This window comes from Triticum urartu, chromosome 5A (assembly GCF_056163025.1).
Source record: "Triticum urartu cultivar PI428250 chromosome 5A, HENAU_Tu73, whole genome shotgun sequence".
NCBI classification, from domain to species: Eukaryota; Viridiplantae; Streptophyta; class Magnoliopsida; order Poales; family Poaceae; genus Triticum; species Triticum urartu.
The window spans coordinates 199,036,745-199,044,334 of record NC_141877.1 but is presented as its reverse complement, the minus strand read 5'-3'; positions in this window follow the sequence as shown (position 1 = coordinate 199,044,334).

The window sequence follows — 7,590 nt, the reverse complement described above, 5'->3', positions numbered from 1 at the left end:
GTCGGGCCCGATGAATCTCTTCTGTGACAACACTAGAGCCATTGCCCTTGCCAAGGAGACCAGGTTTCACAAGAAGACCAGGCATATCAAGCGTTGCTTCAACTCCATTCGTGAAAATGTTCAAAATGGAGACATGGATATTTGTAAAGTGCATACGGACCTGAATGTCGCAGATCCGTTGACTAAACCTCTTCCATGAGCAAAACATGATCAACACCAGAACTCTATGGGTGTTCGATTCATCACAATGTAACTAGATGATTGACTCTAGTGCAAGTGGGAGACTGTTGGAAATATGCCCTAGAGGCAATAATAAAATGGTTATTATTATATTTCCTTGTTCATGATAAGTGTCTATTGTTCATGCTATAATTGTGTTATCTAGAAATCGTAACACATGCGTGAATACATAGACCACAACATGTCCCTATTGAGCGTCTAGTTGACTAGCTCGTTGATCAATAGATGGTTACGGTTTCCTGACCATAGACATTGGATGTCATTGATAACGGGATCACATCATTAGGAGAATGATGTGATGGACAAGACCCAATCCTAAGCATAACACAAGATCGTGTAGTTCGTCTGCTAAAGCTTTTCTAATGTCAAGTATCTTTTCCTTAGACCATGAGATTGTGCAAATCCCGGATACCGTGGGAATGCTTTGGGTGTGCCAAACGTCACAACGTAACTGGGTGTCTATAAAGGTGCACTACAGGTATCTCCGAAAGTATCAGTTGGGTTGGCACGAATCGAGACTGGGATTTGTCACTCTGTATGACGAAGAGGTATCTCTGGGCCCACTCGGTAAGACATCATAGTAATGTGACTAAGGGGTGGTCACAGGATGATGTGTTATTGAACGAGTAAAGAGACTTTCCATAACGAGATTGAACAAGGTATTGGTATACCGACGATCGAAACTTAGGCAAGTGCTATACCGGTAGACAAAGGGAATTGTATACGTGATTGATTGAATCCTCAACATCGTGTTCAACTAATGAGATCATCATGGAACATGTGGGAGCCAACATGGGTATCTAGATCCCGCTGTTGGTTATTGGCTGGAGAGATGTCTCGGTCATGTCTGCATGATTCCCGAACCCGTAGGGTCTACACACTTAAGGTTCGATGATGCTAGGGTTATAGGGAAAGTTTGTACGTGGTTACCGAATGTTGTTCGGAGCCCTGGATGAGATCCTAGACGTATCGAGGAGTCCGGAATGGTCCGGAGACAAAGATTTATAGATGGGAAGTCCTTATTCGGTCGCCGAAAGTGTTCGCGGGTTTATCGGTATTGTACCGGGACCACCGAAAGGGTTCCGGGGGTCCACCAAGACGGTCCACCTTCCCCGGAGGGCCCTATGGGCTGAATATGGAGGGGCAACCAGCCCCTAGGTGGGCTGGGCGCCAAACCCCCTAGGGCCCATGCACCTATGGTTTGGGGGAACCCTAAAGGGGGCACCCCCCTTGGCTTGGGGGCAAGCCTCCCCCCTTTCCCGCCCCCCATCTAGATCCATCTGGAGGGGGCCGGCCCCCTCTCCCTTGCCCCTATAAATAGTGGGGATGTGGGAGGGCAGGTGCACCACATCCAAGGCGCAGCCCTTCCCTCCCCAACACCTCTTCCTCCTCTCGCGACGCTGTAACGCTTCCGTGTCGCGATCTCCAAGGGTTTGAAGATGCACTCCCCTCTCTCTCTCTCGTTGCTAGTTTCTCCATCGATTGATCTTGGTGAGGCATAGAAAAGTTTAAATTTCTGCAACGATCCCCGACAAGATGGTGATATTAGAGTCATGCTAGTTGAGTAGTTGTGAATTTGAGAAATACTTGTTCTAAAGTTTGTGATTCCCGTAGCATGCAAGTATGGTGAACCGTTATGTGATGAAGTGGGAGCATGATTTATTTATGGATTGTCTTCCTTATGAGTGGTGGTCGGGGACGAGCGATGGTCATTTCCTACCAATCTATCCCCCTAGGAGCATGCGTGTAGTACTTTGTTTCGATAACTAATAGATTTTTGCAATAAGTATGTGAGTTCTTTATGACTAATATGGTGTCCATCGATTATACGCACTCTCACCCTTCCACCATTGCTAGCCTCTCTAGTACCGCGGAACTTTCGCCGGTACCATACACCCGCCATATACCTTCCTCAAAATGGCAACCATACCTACCTATTATGTCATTTCCATAGCCATTCCGAGATATATTGCCATGCAAGTTACCACCATTCCGTTTGTTATGACACGCTTCATCATTGTCATATTTCTTTGCATGATCATGTAGTTGACATCGTATTTGTGGCAAAGCCACCTTTATAATTCTTTCATACATGTCACTCTTGATAATTCAATTGGCGTGCGCGAGCTCTAGTAATTGGTCCTATGTATAGCAGCAGGGGCTGTGGGTGTAACAACAGTATTGATGTCCTCATCAGCCCATGCTCATGTATGCCAACGTGTGGTAGTCAATTATTTTGCCAGAGTCAGCTATCACACCCTTTCCATGCCACGTCAATGTACCCACTTGTTCGGTTGAACCACCTCCCTAGGTGTATGGAGAGGAATTCGCCAGCGCGAGGCGGTTCTATAGGTGGGTAGGTAGCAAAAAACAGGGGAAAACATGTGAACCATCTAGACGAGGGAGGTAAGCTTCTACATTCGCAGGGGACGTGGCATTGGCTATTGGGCAGCAATAGGCAGCCATCCGGGTATGCCATAAAGGATACGAAGAGGCATCCTATATCAGCAAGGACCAACTTCCCTACCGATAGCTCATCTAACAGAACTCCCAGGTTAATTGTGCTGAGGCTGGTGTAGTCTTGAGATGGGTGGCCGGATGGGAAGACGACTTGATATTAACTAGATGGATGGGTCACTAACATTTTTTGTTTTTTGAACACATGTTAATCGAAGGTCTATCACGTTACTTTTCAATAATTTTTATTTTTTGAACACATGCTAATTGACTTAAAAGAAGGTCTATTGTGTTACTTTACGACATGTTTCCAAAAATGGTGATATGACCTCTGTCAACCTATAAGTCATGTCTGTCAAATTTACCTTGAGGTACTTGTTCTCAAATTAACCTCTGGGCCTTATTGGAGTGCTACAATGTGTCGGCGTCAATTGCAAGATGAGCCACCAAGCTAGCAGTGGAGTTGCCAACATGCTCAAAGTGCACACAACATTGAGTAGAAAGAAGCATGCCTAGGAAACTAATGCGTGCTTAGGGAGGCCCTTTGCTTAAAGAGCAAGTACTCTTTCGGTTATACTATAATACTAGCCACACTGGGAGTAACTTCAGTAGTAACATCGAGTCCAACTCAGCAAATTTTCTTATGTGGCAATGAGTTAATGAGGAGAGAGGTAGTTTGAGTAACTTAGCTAGTTACTATAACATAATAGGTCCCAATGCAATATGAGTCTATAACCTAATAAATAAAGATTTGCATGTTACCACACTTACCTGACCATATCGACGAGGCCGCGCAACAAGAAGAAGGGTCGACGGCGAGGAGGCCGCACATCAAGAAGAAGGCTCGCCGGCGAGGAGGCGGCGCTGCAAGAAGAAGGGTAGCCAGCGAGGAGGCGACGCTGCAAGAAGAAGGGTCGCCGGCGACGAGGCTAAGCTGCCAGTAAGCAGCAGTGAAGGTTTGAACTTGGAAAGCAAGGAGGAACGGTGGAAATGTGGCTTTTGGTAGGAGGGAAGGGGCAGGGAGATAGATATTTCCGCGGTGGCAAAAGATTTTCGCTTAGTGCCGCGAGAAACTGGCACGCAAGTGTGGTTCAAGTGGGGGCGGTGGACTACAGACGATGAATCTTCCTGCGTAAGCCAGACAAGACGGTGCGCCAAGATATTTTATATCGCATCCCACACGATTCTTTCTAGTAAATTGTTTGTGGTATACCTGATTTTTTCATTATGTTTTGAAATACAAAATGGTGTTACGATGGGAAAGGATGGTGTTTGAATTGCTAGAACATTTACGTACAGTAACCATGCAACTAGTACATGAGTGTCGTGTTTAAATTTGGAATTATTCTGGGTTCGTTTGGCATTTTTATGCATTAATTGAGTTTCTAGGCATTTAATGTGCATAATTCAAATTTGAACTACAAACACATGCTCCAATGCACCAAAGTTTGCTGAAAAATCACATGCGTGTCTTTGGGTGAATTTATAGGCCCCATGCAAGAAATGGGAATAAAATTCAAACATCTAGGTGTCGTGGCTCGGCCGGAATAATTTAGAAACTTGGTTTTTTAATTCCTGTAAATCCAAAACACGGCTGAAAATCATGAAACTTGGCATGGTGTCATGACATGGCACCAACATGCTGCAGTAAATTTATTGGCCGAATTGGGACAAGCTTTGGTGTAAGCTTCTTGCAAGCCAGAGCTTCCCTCACGAAGGCTCCTGGTTCTGAGAGGGAACATGTCACCTCCGTGTGCGGAACGACATACGTACACTCCCTTCTCCCGCCTTCATTTTTTACACAGGCAGATTAGACGAAATAGAAGTATAGTGCTAAATTTTGGAATTATTTCGTGTTCGTTTGGCCTTTTTTATACATTAATTGATTTTCTAGGCATTTAATGTGCATAATTCAAATTTGAACTACAAGCACAGGCTCCAGTGCAACAAGTTGTTTGAAAAATCACATGTGTGTCCTTGGGTGAATTTCTAGGTCCCGTGCAAGAGATGGGAGTGAAATTCAAACATCTGGGCGTCGTGGCTCAGCCGGGAAGATTGAGAAACTTGGTTTTCTAATTCCTGTAATTTCAAAACACGCCTGAAAATCATGAAACTTGGCATGGTGTCATGGCATGGCACCAACATGCTACGGTAATTTTTTTGGCCGAATTGGCACAAGCTTTGGTGTAAGCTTCTTGCAAACCGGAGCTTCCCTCAAGAAGGCTCGTGGTTCTGAGAGAAAACGTGTCACATCAGTGTGCGAAACGACATACGTACACTGCCTTCTCCCGCCTTAAGTTTTTTATACTGCCAGATTAGACCAAATAGAAGTACCATGCTAAATTTTGGAATTATTCTAGGCTCGTTTTGCCTTTTTTTCCATTAATTGTGTGTCCGGGCATCTAATGTGCATAATTCAAATTTGAACTGCAAGCTCAGGCTCCAGTGCACCAAACTTGTTTGAAAAATCACATGTGCGTCCTTGGGTGAATTTCTAGGTCCCACGCAAGAGATGGGAGTGAAATTCAAACATGTGGGCGTCGTGGCTCGGCCGGAAAGATTGAGAAACTTGGTTTTTTAATTCCTGTAATTCCAAAACGTGCCTGAAAATCATGAAACTTGAAATGGTGTCATGACATGGCACCAATATGATGCGGTAATTCTTTTGGCCGAATTGGGACAAGCTTTGGTGTAAGCTTCTTGCAAACCGGAGCTTCCCTCAAGAAGGCTCGTGGTTCCGAGAGGGAACGTGTCACTTCCGTGTGCGAAACAACATACGTACACTGCCTTCTCCCACCTTAATTTTTCACACAGGCAGATTAGACCAAATAGAAGTACTGTGCTAAATTTTGGAATTATTCTGGGCTCGTTTCACCTTTTTTATACATTAATTGAGTTTCTGGGCATTTAATGTCCATAATTCAAATTTGAACTACAAGCACAGGCTCCAGTGCACCAAAGTTTTTTCAAAAATCACATGTGTGTGCTTGGGTGATTTCTAGGTCCCATGCAAGAGATGGTAGTGAAATTCAAACACCTGGGCATCGTGGCTCAGCCGGAAAGATTGAGAAACTTGGTTTTTTAATCCCTGTAATTCCAAAACACGCCTAAAAATCATGAAACTTGGCATGGTGTCATGACATGGCACCAACATGTTGCGGTAATTTTTTGCCTGAATTGGGACAAGCTTTGGTGTAAGCTTCTTGCAAACCGGAGCTTCCCTCAAGAAGGCTTGTGGTTCCTAGAGGGAATGTGTCACCGACATACGTACACTGCCTTCTCCCACCTTAATTTTTTTACACAACCAGATTAGACCAAATGGAAGTACCGTGCTAAAATTTGGAATTATTTCTGGTTCATTTGGCCTTTTTTATACATTAATTTAGTTTCTAGGTATTTAATGTGCATAATTCAAAATTGAACTACAAGCACATGCTCCAGTGCACCAAAGTAGTTTGAAAAATCACATGTGTTTCCATGGGTGAATTTCTAGGTCTCATGCAAGAGATGGGAGTGAAATTCAAACATCTGGGCGTTGTGGCTTGGCGGAAAGATTGAGAAACTTGGTTTTTTAATTCCTATAATTCCAAAACATGCCTGAAAATCATGAAACTTGGCATGGTCTCATGACATGGCACCAACATGATGTGGTTATTTATCTGTCCGATTTGTGAAGGCGCACACATTAACAATCAACCAAGTCATTTCGGAACAAGTGTTGTCATCTTACAAATTGGAAACAAAAGTATTATTGAAACCGTGGGTGTTCGACTTACCAATTATGTGCGGCCACGCGTCCCCTTTTTTATTGGCTAGGAGGTTCCGTGCAGGGTAGCTATTTGAGTACGGGAGGCATGTGATCAGACCCCTATGCATGCTCATCGGGACGAGAGCCCTTTTGACCGCTAGCTATCGCGCACCTCCCTCTCAACGTCTCCATTAATGGTGCCCAAGCACCTGTTCTACGCAGTGGCTATATGTCTCACTGGACCGAGATTTAAGAGAGAAAAATGAAAATCTGAAAAGAAATTTTTGCCCGGATCTTGATGTAAGATCAGATGGACCTATATAACATCGACTACGACTTATAGCAAGCAAGATTAATATAAGGACGATGACATTGGATAATAATTGTCTTACATATTTATAAACATAATTAAAAAAGCCACATGAGGCAACGCCTAATATACACAAGGGCAAAAGAAGAAGGAAGACAACTAGTCTCCGCGGCGGGCGGCGATGAGCTCTTTCTTGTCCTCAAGATGCTGGTTGAGAGCATCCACGGATTCCTCCACCAGCCTTCTGCGCTCGATGCACAGCATGGCACTCTCGTCCAAATGTTTCTCGACGACGACGCCGGTCCTCTTCAACAAGGGAGTGGTCTTCTCCTGCTGCTCTACACTTCCGACGATCTTCAGCCCGGAGCTTCCCATCGCTCTCATTTAGTTGTCGGATGACGTTGGTAGACTGTTCAAACGAGGCTTGCAGGTCATCCTGCAACCTTGCCCACTTGGAGATCTGATCCATATGCCTAAGGACGAGGGCACGCATGCGCCTGTAAGAGTCCTCCCATGCCCCCGAGGCATTTTCTTAGGCTGCCGTGGCAAGGGGGGACATATCTGCTGCATTCGCGGCGCGGCGGGAAATCTCTTCTGCTTCCACGGCACGGCCGAACCAGTCTGCTTCATCGACGGCGCGGTGAGACCTCTCTGCTGCTACGACCATGCGGCGGGACATATTGGCTGCTTTCGCGGCGAGGCGGGACATCTCTCGTGCTCCCGCTTCCAGGCTCGCCTCTCCCTAGTGGCAATCTCTCGACCCAGAACTCACGCTAGCCATGGCAGACGCAAGGGAACGATGATGAATGACTTATTTGTTTTTGAATTTTTGTGG